This window comes from Leptonychotes weddellii, chromosome 11 (assembly GCF_054177405.1).
Source record: "Leptonychotes weddellii isolate Sample4059 chromosome 11, ASM5417740v2, whole genome shotgun sequence".
Classification (NCBI taxonomy): Eukaryota; Metazoa; Chordata; class Mammalia; order Carnivora; family Phocidae; genus Leptonychotes; species Leptonychotes weddellii.
The window spans coordinates 50,025,263-50,040,627 of record NC_138379.1 but is presented as its reverse complement, the minus strand read 5'-3'; the positions used below and the strand labels follow the sequence as shown (position 1 = coordinate 50,040,627).

Here is a 15,365-nt window from a genome sequence, read left to right as displayed (position 1 = left end):
AAATAATTGTCAAAGATTATTTAACCATGTTTTAATTAAAAAAAAATTTAAGGTAGGTATATACATAATTTTACAATAATTCTGTTCTGAATTTTTAAAAATTAGCTGACCAAATTATCAGTCCCTATGACACCTGACAAAAAGGCTTCTACATTAAGTTAAATTCAACAAGCATTTACTGAGCACCTCCTATTTGCCAAATTCAGTTACAGTTACAAAGATAAGATCTAATCATTGGCCTTAATAAAGCATACAGTCTAACGGAAGAGACAGGCAGATAAGATGCCAGTAGGTGAAGATATGATAAAGAGATATACAGAGTACCATAGGAGAACAGTAGAGGGCACTTATGAAGGAAGAGAAAAGAAACCAGGGGCGTTAGCCTTAAGGATGTATAAGAGTTGGCCTAACAAACATGGTAAATGGAGGTGTCACTAAATAATTTGTACAAAGCCACTTGAGAAAAATTTCAAAAATTTGTTACTCTTACTTTTTAAAAAAGATTTTATTTATTTATTTATTTGAGCACACATGTGCAACATGAGTGGGGGAAGGGGCAGAGGAGGAAGAAAAGGGAGAGAATCTCAAGCACACACCAAGGTGAGCATGGAGCCCAGGACAGGGCTTGATCCCATGACCCTAAGATCATGACCTAAGCCAGAACCAAGAGTTAGATGCTTAACCGACTGAGCCACCCAAGTGTCCCTTGTTACTCTAGCTTTTTTTTTTTTTTTTTAAGATTTATTTACTTATTTGAAAGAGAGAGCACAAGCAGAAGGGTCAGAGGAAGAGGGAGAGAACCTCAAGACTCCAAGCTAAGCACAGAGCCCAAGACAGGGCCCGATCTCACGACCCTGAGATCATGACCTGAGCAGAAACCAAAAGTTGATGGCTTAACCAACTGCACCACCCAGGTGCCCCATTACTCTTGCTTTTTTTTAAAAAAAATCACTAAATACATTATCACATTATTTTTTACTATTCAACATGAGATGACAGAAGTAAACAGTTACTGCACTCATTTTACTAAAGAAATAAGGAGGCAGGGGTGGGTGGCTCAGTCAGTTAAGCATCTGCCTTCAGCTCAGGTCATGATCCCAGGGTCCTGGGATCAAGCCCCACATTGGGCTCCCTGTTCAAGCAGGGAGTCTGCTTCTCCCTCTCCCTCTGCCCCTTCTCGTGCCCTCTCTTTCTCTCGCTCATTCTCTCTCAAATAAATAAACAAAACCTTAAAAAAAAAAAAAAAGGAAAAAGAAATGAGGAAGCAGAATGGCTGATGTCTTTTTTCCAAAGGAGAAATTAGAAAGTGCAAAGGTGGGTAAATTAATGGAAAGGAGGGGGAGCCCACAAACTTTGTGAGTTAAAGTCATATAATATACTATGAAATAAAAAAAATAAAATGCAGTGGGATGACTATTCATTCTGAAAAGTAGACTGGCCACTTAATCGTGCTTTACTCAAGAACTGTTTTTGTCCAAACCTTTTCAAATATGCTCTTGTACTCTTTATTATATAGCATTAAAAGTCTGATTTTCAGGGCGCCTGGGTGGCTCAGTTGGTTAAGCGACTGCCTTCAGCTCAGGTCATGATCCTGGAGTCCCGGGATCGAGTCCCGCATCGGGCTCCCTGCTCAGCGGGGAGCCTGCTTTGCCCTCTGACCCTCCCCCCTCTCATGCTCTCTCTCTCTAGCTCATTCTCTCTCTCAAATAAATAAAAAAATAAATAAAAATAAAAGTCTGATTTTCAGAGATCTCTACAATTTACTTCAAGAATCTACTTAGAATGCAAAGAAATGTATAGAAGAGCATCACCTTTCTCTACACAATGTTTTCTATTTTTTTTTAAGATTTTATTTATTTATTTGACACACAGAGAGAAAGCACAAGTAGGCAGAGAGGCAGGCAGAGAGAGAGGCAGAAGCAGGCTCTCCACTGAGCAGGGAGCCCAATGCGGGACCCGATCCCGAGACTCCAGGATCATGACCTGAGCCGAAGGCAGTCGCTCAACCAACTGAGCCACCCAGGCGCCCCACACAATGTTTTCTATTTTGCCGCTTTAAAGCAAACATCAGTTTTTGCTAAAGTTTATCAGCTTTATTGACATATAATTCACATACTATAAAATTAATTTAAGGTGCACAATTCAATTGTTCTTAAATGTTCAGACTGCGCAACCATCATCATTATCTAATTTTAGAACAGTTTCATCAACCCAAAGAGAAATCTCATATCCACTAGTAGTCACTCCCTATTTCTACTCAAATCTCCCCACTCCTTAGCCCTAGACAACCACTAATGTATTTTCTGTCTTTATAGATTTGCCTGTTCTGAACTTTTATTATAAATCCATTCACCAGTTGATGGACCTTGTTACAAATTGCATGCTGTGTCCCCACCCCACCAACTTATATGTTGAAGCTTTAACCCCAAATGTGATGGTATTGGGCATGGAGCCTTTAGAAGGTAATTAGGTTTAGATGAGGTTATGAAGGTAGGGCCCCCATGATGGGATGAGTGTACTGAGACTCGATCCCGGGACTCCAGGATCATGACCTGAGCTATCTTTTCTCTGAGGAAAAGATAGGACCTCACTCTCAATCTGCCTGCATGCATCAGGAGAGGCCATGTGAGGACAAGCAGAAGGCAGCCGTCTGCAAGCCAAGAAGATCTCATTAGGAACCGAATCAGCCAGCACCTTAATCCTGGACTTTCCAGCCTCCAGAACTGTGAGAGATAAATGTCTGTTGTTCAAGCCACCCAGACTATGGTATTCTGTTATGGCAGCTCAAGCTAAGATAGACATTTAGGTTTTTTCCACATTTTGACTATTCTGAATAACACTACTGTGAACATTCACGTGCAAGTTTTTGTGCAGACTTGTTTTCATTTCATTTCTCTTGGGTATACATACCTAAGAGTGGAATTTGTGGGTCATATGATAACTCTGTGTTTAGCATTTTGAAGAACTGCCAAAGTGTTTTTCAAAAGCAGCTGCATCATTTTACACCCTCATGAGCAATATATGAATTTCTCCACATCCTCCCAATATTTGTTATTGGCTGTCTTTCGGATTATAGCCATCCTAATGTACTGAAGTGGTATTCACTGTGGTTCTGATTGGCATTTCCCTAATGACGGCTGCATGCCCCCCTCTTTTTTTCTTGTAGAATGCTCTATATTATAGACTAGTCTATTTTTTAATGGACTTTTTAAAAGCAGTTTTAGGTTCACAACAAAACTGAGGTACAAAGATTTTCCATACAAACTCTGCCTCCTCATGTGCACAGCCTCCCTCACTATCAAGATCCCCTACCACAACGGTACATTTGTTACAACTGATGCACCTACATTGGTATATCATTATCACCCAAAGTCCACAGCTTATATTTTATGGTTCACTCTTGGGTATGGACAAATTTTACAAAGACATGTATTCACCGTTATATTATAGAGAATGGTTTCATTACCCTAAATTCTCTTTGTTTTGCCATTTCATCTCTCTTTCTATCTGAACCCTGGCAACCACTTATCTTTTTACTGTCTCCATAGTTTTGCCTTTTGCACAATATTATATACTTGGAATCATATAGTATATAGTTTTTTTCAGTTAGCAATAGGTATTCTTTCACTTAATAATAGGCATTTAAGGTTCCTTCTTGTCTTTTCATTGTTTGATACCTCACTTCTTTTTAGCACTGAATAAATATTTCATTGTCTAAAGGTCTAACAGTTTATCTATCCACTCACCTACTAAAGGACATCTAAGTTGCTTCCAAGCCCAGCCTTGTAAATAAAGCTGCTATAAATACCTGTGTGCAGGTATTTGCATGAAGATAAGCTTTCAACCCTTTTGGGTAAATACCAATAAGTGTGACTGCTGAATCATATGGTGAGAGTATACTTAATTTTGTTTTTTTTTTTTTTTTTTAAAGATTTTATTTATTTATTTGGGAGAGAATGAGAGAGAGCACATGAGAGGGGGGAGGGTCAGAGGGAGAAGCAGACTCCCTGCCGAGCAGGGAGCCCGATGCGGGACTCGATTCCGGGACTCCAGGATCATGACCTGAGCCGAAGGCAGTCGCTTAACCAACTGAACCACCCAGGCACCCTAGTATACTTAATTTTGTAAGAAACCATCAAACTATCTTCCAAAGTGGCTATACCATTTTGCATTCCCACCACTAATGAATGAGAGTTCCTGCTGCTGCACAACCCCATTTCCTTTTTAACAAATATTTACTGGGCCCTCAACAACATTCCAAGCATTTCCTCTGGGATAAATGAGTGAACAAGAGAGATAAGGTTCCTGTCCTCAGAACTTTAAGCCATTAAAAATATGAAAGGGGCCATTTCTGAACACAGGAACTACAACCTCATCTGGGGAGTCAGAAGAGGGCTACTGGGGGAAGTAACACATACGATAGGGCTTGAAGAATAAACAGAAGTTAAGCAAGTAAAAGGATTTTTTTTTAAACAAATGAGGCCATTCTATGTAGAAGGATCCTGCAGATGTAAAGTCAAGGTAGTGCATTAAAAAAACTGAAAGAACTTGGCTTACACCATGAACAATGTTGGAATAGGGATCCAGTCTGTGAGTAGATTGGCATGATTTGTAGGCAGCAGACTAAGAAGAGCATTTAAAGTCATGTTAAAATCTGATTCAGATTTGGACTTTATATTAAAGACTAAGTTGTTGAAAAACTATACACATATACCCAAATGTATGTATACACACATATACACATGCATACATACAGGGACTAATATAATTAGTTTTGCATTTTTAAAAATACTGCTCTAATTACAAGGCAGGAAAATGTCTAAAGGAGTGGTCTCTCAACTTTGATATCAACAAAAAAAAAATTTTAGCAACCCCATATATGATATTTATTTACAAACTGTATATACACTACTGTGTTAAGATACTACATATTTTTTAAAACACATAAAATAGAAATTTAGATGAGGTAAAGAAAGAGGTAACATATATACAAATAGAAGTTACAAAGTTTTCTTGCTGCACTTCAACAGATCATTTTCCTTACCACTTGGGCTGTGAGTATTCTACTTGGCAGCCACTAGTTTAAATGACAGACTAAATTTGCAAGGCATACATGGAGCTTCATAATCTGGCTCCACTCATTTCTTTTATTGCAGCTTGTAGTTCAGTCACACCTGACTGCTTACCTGACTGGTCTCTTACCTCACACTATCAACTTCTAGTCTCCTCTGCCTTTGCTGGTCTTGTGATTACCCTGTCCTTTCAGCCTGGCATACTTACACCCTGCCTCCAATCCTATCATCTGTGTCTCTGGTTATTGAAATGTTATACAACTTTGGGGCACCTGGTTGGCTCAGTTGGAAGAGCATAAGACTCTTGATCTTGGGGTAGTGAGTCCTAGCCCCACGATGGGAGTAGAGATTACAAAACGAACAAACAAACAAAAAAACACTTAAAAAAAAAACCCACGAAATCTTACACAATTTCTAGATCCAATTAACTTTTGCTCATTCCTGTTAGCTTCTTCTTTTCAAACAATTTCGAACTTCAGAAATGTTTAAAGAATAGTAAACTGCAGTGTATGTTCTACTCAGAATCAACATTTCTTTTTTTTAAGATTTTATTTATTTATTTGACAGAGAGAGAGAGTGCACAAGCAGGGGGAGTGGGAGAGGGAGAAGCAGGCTTCCTGCTGAACAGAGAGCCTGATGTGGGGCTCAATCCCAGAACCCTGGGATCATGACCTGAGCCGAAGGCAGACGTTTAACGGACTGAACCACCCAGGTGCCCCAGAAACACCATTTCTAACATTTTGATATCTATATCCACATATGTATGTGTATATATAAATGTATGTATATATATGTGTACATATATAATTATTTTTATGAACCATGAGTAAATTGGATACATCATGTCCCTTTACCCTTAATACTTCAGTATATACCCCATATCCATTTTAAATGTCACCTCCTAAGTCAAATCTTCCTCTGCTTCCTCCTCCATTAAGACAACCATAACAGGGCATGTAAGAAATAGTGTTTGGCTAGGCCAGTAGTTATCAGATTTGGAGAATTCTATTTTACCTAGAGGCCCTTGTTCTAGAAACTCCTGATTTAGTGGATACTCTGGTACCCGTATTTTAAAAGCCTGCCAATGATTTTGCTGAACATCAAAAGCCAAAGATCATTGTTAAATTCTAAGATTCATAAAGGCATGATCTAGGTCTCTATAGTTCACTAAAGAATCTCTAGAACCTAGCACAGTGCAGAAAATATAAAGAACACTTATTAAGTACTTGCTAATTGGTTGATTTTTTTTCTTCCTCCTCAATGATCCAGCACTTCACATTAGAGTATGTGTATTGGTAGTAGAGGGTGGTAAGGAATGTCCCTGAATTGAAAAAATAATACGGGAAATAGTTCCAAAGAAGAAAAAACATTATTTGGGTAGAATGTGGACAATAAGAACAGAAAGGCTTGCCTTGCCTCACAAGGTGACATTTGAGATAGAACTTAAGAGAGATTTGCAGGCAGATAAGGCGAGGGAGAACATACAAGTGGAGAACATATATACAGTTTGAGTAAAGGTATGGAGATGTGGACAATACTTAGGAATAAGCATTTCATTCAATAGGACTGAGTATCAGGAACAGAAAATAAGGCAGAAAGGTGAGCTGGGAGCACATATAGTGTTTTTTAGTTTGCACCTGTAATACCAGTGCCAGGCATGGCACTTTATACACTCTACCTCCAGTCGTTTCAAAAGATCTACAAGGTATTCCCACATTATTCCCATTTTGTACAGGAAGAAAGTGATGTCTGGAAATATCAAAAAGCTAGTAAGTGGCAAAGCTCAGATTAGAAACAAAGTCCGTCTGCCCTAAAGCCTTTCCTTCCGTCACACCTACTCCTGGAAGCAATTAAGAGAAATATCAGAATTTTGTAGGGCAGCAGATGTCCAAAAGAACAGAACTTTTACTTAGGAAAAGAATGCATGGTGTCCCATGCCACCTGTGAAGTTAGTAAGGAGAAGTCTAGGTGAAAAAAAAAAAATACAGGTTCTCAATTAGAATGATGACAACAAAAATGGAAAGAAAGAAGCTATTCTAGAGATCACAAAGATAGAACCTGAAGACTTGGCTAATGAAGGGATATGGGAGTTCTGAGAGGGGGAGTAAGGGGACTAGTCAAGGATGAAATTGTGGTTTTGTGCCCAGGACCTAAGGAAACTTGTGGCACAGGAAACAAGGGCAGGAGGTGGTCTGCAAAGGGAAGGAGAAAAATAAACTAGGATGCCCAAAAGCATGCCTCTAATGTGAGCCAGATAGGAAACTCAGCCACATGCCCACATTTCACAAGAAATCAAAGGAGAGTTCAGGAAGCATTTTGGTCACCTCCCCTCTAATCAATGGTTAACCCAGATGTTCTCCAGACACATTAAAATATTGGAAAGAAAATGAGGGGTGCCTGGCTGGCTCAGTTGGTAGAACGTGGTACTCTTGATCTCTGGGTTGTGAGTTCGAGCCCCACGTTGGGTGTAGAGATTACTTAAAAATAAAACCTTCAAATATATATAACAGGAAAATGAGACCAAGAGGATTAACAGTGATAACTGAGTCTCTTAAAATAATTTATCATACTGGGCGCCTGGGTGGCTCAGTTGGTTAAGCGACTGCCTTCGGCTCAGGTCATGATCCTGGAGTCCCGGGATCGAGTCCCGCATCGGGCTCCCTGCTCAGCGGGGGGTCTGCTTCTCCCTCTGACCCTTCCCCTCTCATGCTCTCTGTCTCTCATTCTCTCTCTCACAAAAAAAAAAAAAAAAAAAAAAAAAAAAAAAAAATAATTTATCATACTGACTATACCCAGATCCAAGGGAAAACTATGATGTGCTTATGTGCTTTAATGGGGGAAAAGGGAGTAAAAACCCTCTAGCTGTAAATCTCAGTAAGTCACAAAAGCAAAAGAACGATTTTTAAAACCCCACCAAAATTAGTAATATCTATGTAGTTTAAAGACTTTATTTATGAATATGAATCTTTTTTTAAATATATTTTTTAAAAGACTGTTTTTACTTACTTGACAGAAAGAGAGTGAGCACAAGGAGGCAGAGTGGCAGGGAGAGGAAGAGGGAGAAGCAGACTCCCCGCTGAGCAGGGAGCCCAATGTGGGGCTCAATCCCAGGACTCCAGGATCATGACCTGAGCCGAAGGCAGCCGCTTAGCCGACTGAGCCACCCAGGTGCCCCCTATGAATATGAATCTTAAAGTGAAAAATAAGTTTGTAATTTAAGGCTGTCATTAAATTGTCTTGACAAGATACAGGTATCTAGAAATTATTCTTCAGAAACTACTGTTTCTGGTGTATAAACTTTAATGAGTCAAGGCTGATCCAAAACTTAAGAAGGAATTATTCTGTAAGAATATGAATCAAGACAGAATTAGAGGCACCAAATAAAATCCTTTCAAAAGCCAGATGTGGAAATATAAGGCACATATATAAGACTCAAACTTATTTTCATTGGATAAGAAACGAGGGCAAGGTATGATTTCAAGTTTTATTATTCAACTCAGGAAAAGACAGGAAAAAATATTCTGCAGATGTTCAATATTACCTTTTTCTCAACAGAACATATTTTCTATAGTTTTAAGAAGGCTATTAAAAAAAAAATCTCCAAATCAGTTTTGGAACTTATTTTTTCCCTTTTAAATTCTAAATCACAAAGGTGGTAAAAAACAAATTTAGTAAGCATATTCTCCCAACCACAATGCTAAAACCTGATCAAAAAAATCAATTAATGTTCCCTTAAGATTAAAGTACATGGCTAGTTCACTTAGATTTTAGGTCAGTAAGTTAGAGATATGGGTATGTCAGGAAGAGTGTAAGACTGGAACTCGTGATGACTAGGGGGTGAAGCCCCAGTTCTGCTCAATGGGCAATCTTAAATCCACATGTCTGACCCTCAGTTCTCACCTATAAAATGTAAAGTAATATTCTCTCTTTCAATACTATGAGACTATATATGACTATTATGTGCTCTTTAAGAAAAGCATCAGATTTTTACAGATTAAATTCCAAAATCGGTATTTAATCCAAGTAAATCTATATAAATCTGTAAGTCTAAATATAAGTCTAGGGGCGCCTGAGTGGCTCAGTTGGTTAAGTTACCAACTCTTGATTTTGGCTCAGGTCATAATCTCAAGGTTGTGAGATCAAGGCCTGCGTCAGGCTAGATGCTGTGCATGGAGACGGCTTAAAATTCTCTCTCCTCCCTCTTCCCCTCCCCCCACCCATCTCCCCCTCTCTCTTTGAATGAATGAATAAAAGTCTATATTTAGTCTAAATCTTTAGCCTAAGATAATTCTCTGGCTCTGTGTGAACACTGAAGATTCTCATTTTTATCTATCAGTATTCCATATTGCCATCACCTCAGGACCAACACTCTCCTTCCCTCCCTGAAGCAGCATGTCTCCTTCTAACAAGCCCACAATTGGGCTCTTGTGCTCTAGGATATCATCTGTTCTCCTAAATCTTCAATTTATTATCACCTTTCTCTCCTGCATCATTAATGTCTACTTCTCTAATGGACTGTTCACATATTCGTTAATATCTCCAAAAGCCACCCTTCTGCCCCATTACCTACACCTCTTCACTTTCCTGAGTTTTCAAAAGAACTACCTCCACGTCCTCACCTCTCCTTCCCATCTATTCCTCAAACCCATTCACACCAAAAACAACAGCCCTTTTCTGTCTTCATCTTACTCAATCTCTTAGTGGCATTTAATAATTGAAACACCTTCCTACCTAGTTTTCTGTAATGCCCTATTCTCCTGGTTTTCTTATCTCATGATTGCTTCTTCCTAGGTTCCTTTGTTGGCTCCTTCTATCCTTAAGGTCTAAATCAGGGGCTGTAAATTCAAATGCCCAGAGAGGCATTTGAGTAAAATAGCTAAGTGAAGAACAATAAGGGAACAGTAGAGATTGTGGTCAACTATACAGACCATTCTAAGAAGAACAGCTTGGGCTGATTGCTCCCATGAAGACATACAAGCTCAGTGATGTTGCATCTTCTAATTATTAAGAGAAGGCAAAGACCTGGATTTCTTTTTTTTTTCTTTTTAAGATTTTATTTATTTATTTGAGAGAGAGAGAATGCGAGAGAGAGCATGAGTGGGGGAGGGGCAGAGGGAGAGGAAGATGCAGACCCCCCTCTCCCTGACCCCCGCCGAGCAGGGAGTCCCACTTGGGGCTCAATCCCAGGACCCTGGGATCATGACCTGAGCTGAAGGCAGATGCTCAACCGACTGGGCCACCCAGGTGCCCCAAAGATTTGGATTTCTATGGGAACTCTCAAATATGGGCAACTAATTTTAAAATGGTTAAATATTAAATAGGGGCCTATTAAGATGTCTGCATGCCAGGTTCTACCTCTGGGTGATGAACTTATGGTATTTATATTAATCTTTGGCCATCTTCCCTTCCTAGATTCATTTCCTGGGTGATCTCATCAGTTTCCACAGCTTTAAATACCAACGTTAGGACAATGATGCCTAAACCCCCCTATGAACTCCAATCTCATATATTTTAACACCTTCATTCAATGTCTAACAGGCATTTCAAACTCAACATAATAAAAACAGACGCCAGGGGCGCCTGGGTGGCTCAGTTGGTTAAGCGACTGCCTTCGGCTCAGGTCATGATCCTGGAGTCCCTGGATCGAGTCCCGCATCAGGCTCCCTGCTCAGCGGGGAGTCTGCTTCTCCCTCTGACCCTCCCCCCTCTCATGTGCTCTCTCTCATTCTCTCTCTCAAATAAATAAATAAAATCTTTAAATAAATAAATAAATAAATAAATAAATAAAAACAGAATGCCAGATCTTCTCTCTAGACACTTGCTCAAACTAGAAACCTAGAAAGTAATCTGAAAATCTTTAACTCCCACATTTAACACATTAATAAGCCCTAAAGGCACTATCTCCAATATATGTCCTGAATCATCGACTTCTCTCCAGTCTCCACTGTCCTACTCTAAACCACTATCACCTCTCACTTGCGCCACTGCAACAGTCTGTTAACTAGGTTCCCAGCTGGCACTCTTACCATCCACAATCCATTCTCCACAAAGCAGTCACGGTGATCTTTTAAAAACATAAATAGGATCATGTTACATTCTTAGAATAAAATCCAGACTCTTTACTCTGGCCCTGCATGATCTGGCTCCTGCCTAAATCTCTCCAACCTCATATTCTGCCACTTTCCCCCTTAACTACTAAATAACATTAGGGGAGAGTCAGAAAGTAAACAGATAATTACTATATGGTATATTAAATGATATAAGTATGGTATATTCAATAGTTACTCTGAATGTAAATGGGCTAAATGCCCCAATCAAAAGACACAGGGTATCAGAAACTGAATAAAAAAGCAAGACTCTACGCTGTCTGCAAAAGACTCATTTTATTTTATTTTAAAGATTTTATTTATTTATTTGAGAGAGAAAGAATGAGACAGAGCATGAGAGGGGGGAGGGTCAGAGGGAGAAGCAGACTCCCCGCCGAGAGGGGAGTCTGATGCGGGACTCGATCCTAGGACTCTAGGATCATGACCTGAGCTGAAGGCAGTCGCTTAACCAACTGAGCCACCCAGGCGCCCCACAAAAGACTCATTTTAGACCCAAAGACACCTCCCAATTTAAAGTGAGGGGGTGGAAAACCATTTACCATGCTAATGGACATCAAAAGAAAGCTGGGGTGGCAATCCTTGTATCAGACAAATCAGATTTTAAACCAAAGACTGTTTTTAAGAGATGAAGAAGGATATTATATCATAATTAAAGGGTCTATCCAAAAAGAAGAACAACTGTAAAATTTATGCCCCTAACAAGGCAACAGCCAGTTAATAACAAAATTAAAGAAACACATAAAAAAATAATACAATAATAGTAGCAGACTTTGGCACCCCACTCACGGAAATGGACAGAAGATCAACAAGGAAATAAGGGCTTTGAATGACACACTGGACCAGATGGGACTTCACAGATATATTCAGAGCATTCCATCCTAAAGCAACAGAATACATATTCTTCTCAAGTGCACATGGTACATTCTCCAGAATAGATCACAAACTGGGTCACAAATCAGGTTTCAACCAGTACCAAAAGACTGGGATCATTCCCTGCATATTTTCAGACCACAGTGCCTTGAAACTGGAACTCAATCACAAGAGGAAATTTGGAAAGAATTCAAATACATGGAGGCTAAAGAGCATCCTACTAAAGAATGAATGGGTCAACCAGGAAATTAAAGAAGAATTAAAAAATTCATGGAAACAAAAAATGAAAACACAATTGTTCAAAACCTTTGGGATGCAGCAAAGGCGGTCCTAAGAGGGAAGTATATAGCAATACAAGCCTTTCTCAAGAAACAAGGTCTCAAATACATAACGGAACTTTACACCTGAAGGAGTTGGAGAAAGAACAGCAAATAAAGCCTAAACCCAGCAAGAGAAGAGAAATAATAAAGATTAGAGCAGAAATCAATGAAATAGAAAACAAAAGAACAGTAGAACAAGTCAATAAAACTAGGAGCTGGTTCTTTGAAAGAATTAATAAGGGGCACCTGGGTCGCTCAGATGGTTAAGCATCTGCCTTCAGCTCAGGTCATGATCTCCAGGTCCTGGGATCAAGCCCCATGTCAGGCTCCCAGCTTGGCGGGGAGTCTGCTTCTCCCTTTCCCTCTGCCTCTTCCCCTGCTTGTGCTCTCTCTCTCTCTCAAGTGAATAAATAAAATCTTAAAAAAAAATTTGAAAGAATTAATAAGATTTGATAATCCCCTGGCCAGACTTATCAAAAAGATAAGTAAATAAGTAAATAATAAATAAATAAAATCATGAATGAAAGAGATATCACAACCAACACCGAAGAAATACAAATAATTGTAAGAACATATTATGAGCATCTATATGCCAACAAATTAGGCAATCTGGAAGAAATGGATATATTTATTCCTAGAGATGTATAAACTACCAAAACTGAACCAGGAAGAAATAGAAAACCTGAACAGACCCATAACCAGCAAGGAAATTGAAGCAGTAATAAAAAATCTCCCAACAAACAACAGTCCTGGGCCAGATGGCTTCCCATGGTAATTCTGCCAAATATTTAAAGAAAAACTAATACCTATTCTTCTGAAGCTGTTTTAAAAAACAGAAATGGAAGGAAAACTTCTAAACTCTTTCTATGAAGCCAGCATCACCTTGATCCCAAAACCAGACAAAGACCCTACCAAAAAGGAGAATTACAGACCAATATCCCTGATGAACATGGATGCAAAAATTCTCACCCAAACACTAGCCAATAGGATCCAACAGTACATTAAAAGGATTGTTCACCACGACCAAGTGGGATTTATTCCTGGGCTGCAAGGTTGGTTCAACATCCGCAACTCAATCGATGTGATACAATACATTAATAAAAGAAAGAACAAGAACCATATGATCCTCTCAATAGATGCAGAAAAAGCATTTGACAAAGTACAGCATCCTTTCTTGATTAAAACTCTTCACAGTGTAGGGATAAAGGGTACATACCCCCAATATCATAAAAGCCATCTATGAAAAGCCCACAGTGAATATCATTCTCAATGGGAAAAAACTGAGAGCTTTTCCCTGAAGGTCAGGAACGCGGCAGGGATGTCCACTATCACCACTGCTATTCAACATAGTATTAGAAGTCCTAGCTTCAGCAATCAGACAACAAAAAGAAATAAAAAGCATCTGAATTGGCAAAGAAGAAGTCAAACTCTCACTCTTTGCAGATGACATGATACTTTATGTGGAAAACCCAAAGACTCCACCCCAAAATTGCTAGAACTCATACAGGAATTCAGTAAAGTGGCAGGATATAAAATCAATTACAGAAATCAGTTGCATTTCTGTACACTAACAACAAGAAAGAAGAAAGAGAAATTAGGAAATTGATCCCATTTACAATTGCACCAAAACCATAAGATAACTAGGAATAAATCTAACCAAGGAGGCAAAGGATCTGTACTCAAAAAACTACAGAATACTCATGAAAGAAATTGAAGAAGACACAAAGAAATGGAAAAACGTTCCATGCTCATGAATTGGAAGAACAAATATTGTGAAAATGTCTATGCTACCTAGAGCAATCTACACATTCAATGCAATCCCTATCAAAATGCCATCAACTTTTTTCACAGAGCTGCAACAAATAATCCTAAAATTTGTATGGAACCAGAAAAGACCCCGAATAGCCAGAGGAATGTTGAAAAAGAAAAGCAAAGCTGGTGGCATCACAATTTTGGACTTCAAGCTCTGTTACAAAGCTATAATCATCAAGACAGTCTGGTACTGGCACAAAAACAGACACATAGATCAATGGAACAGAATAGAGAGCCCAGAAATGGACCCTCAACTCTATGGTCAACTCATCTTCGACGAAGCAGGAAAGAATATCCAATGGAAAAAAGACAGTCTCTTCAACAAATGGTGTTGGGAAAATTGGACAGCCACATGCAGAAGAATAAAACTGGACCATTTCCTTACACCACACACAAAAATAGACTCAAAATGGATGAAAGACCCAAATGTGAGACAGCAATCCATCAAAATCCTAGAGGAGAACACAAGCAGCAACCTCTTTGACCTCGGCCGCAGCAACTTTTTGCTAGACATGTCTCCAAAGGCAAGGGAAACAAAGGCATATATGAACTATTGGGACTTCATCAAGATAAAAAGCTTTTGCACAGCAAAGGACACCGTCAACAAAACCAAAAGACAACCAACAGAATGGGAGAAGATATTTGCAAATGACATATCAGATAAAGGGCTAGTATCCAAGGTCTATAAAGAACTTATCACACTCAACATCCAAAAAACAAAGAATCCAGTCAAGAAATGGGCAAAAGACATGAACAGACATATTTCCAAAGAAGACATACAAATGGCCGACAGACACGTGAAAAAGTGCTCAACATCACTCGGCATCAGGGAAATACAAATCAAAACCTCAATGAGATACCACTTCACACCTGTCAGAATGGCTAAAATAAACAAGTCAGGAAATGACAGATGTTGGCGGGGATGCGGAGAAAGGGGAACCCTCTTACACTGTTGGTGGGAATGCAAGCTGGTGCAGCCAGTGTGAAAAACAGTATGGAAGTTCCTCAAAAAGTTGAAAATAGAGCTACCCTATGACCCAGCAATTGCACTACTGGATATTTACCCCAAAGACACAAATGTCGTGATCTGAAGGGGCACCTGCACCCCAATATTCATAGCAGCAATGTCCACAATAGCCAAACTATGGAAAGAGCCCAGATGTCCACTGACAGATGAATGGATA

The 15,365-nt window shown here is 39.3% G+C and overlaps 1 protein-coding gene across 6 annotated transcripts in view; it reads right to left on the bottom strand.

Moving 5' to 3' along the window:
- The window catches only part of ACER3 (alkaline ceramidase 3), a 147,630-nt gene that overhangs the window by 71,825 nt on the left and 60,440 nt on the right, over window positions 1-15,365 (bottom strand). The window lies entirely within an intron of this gene.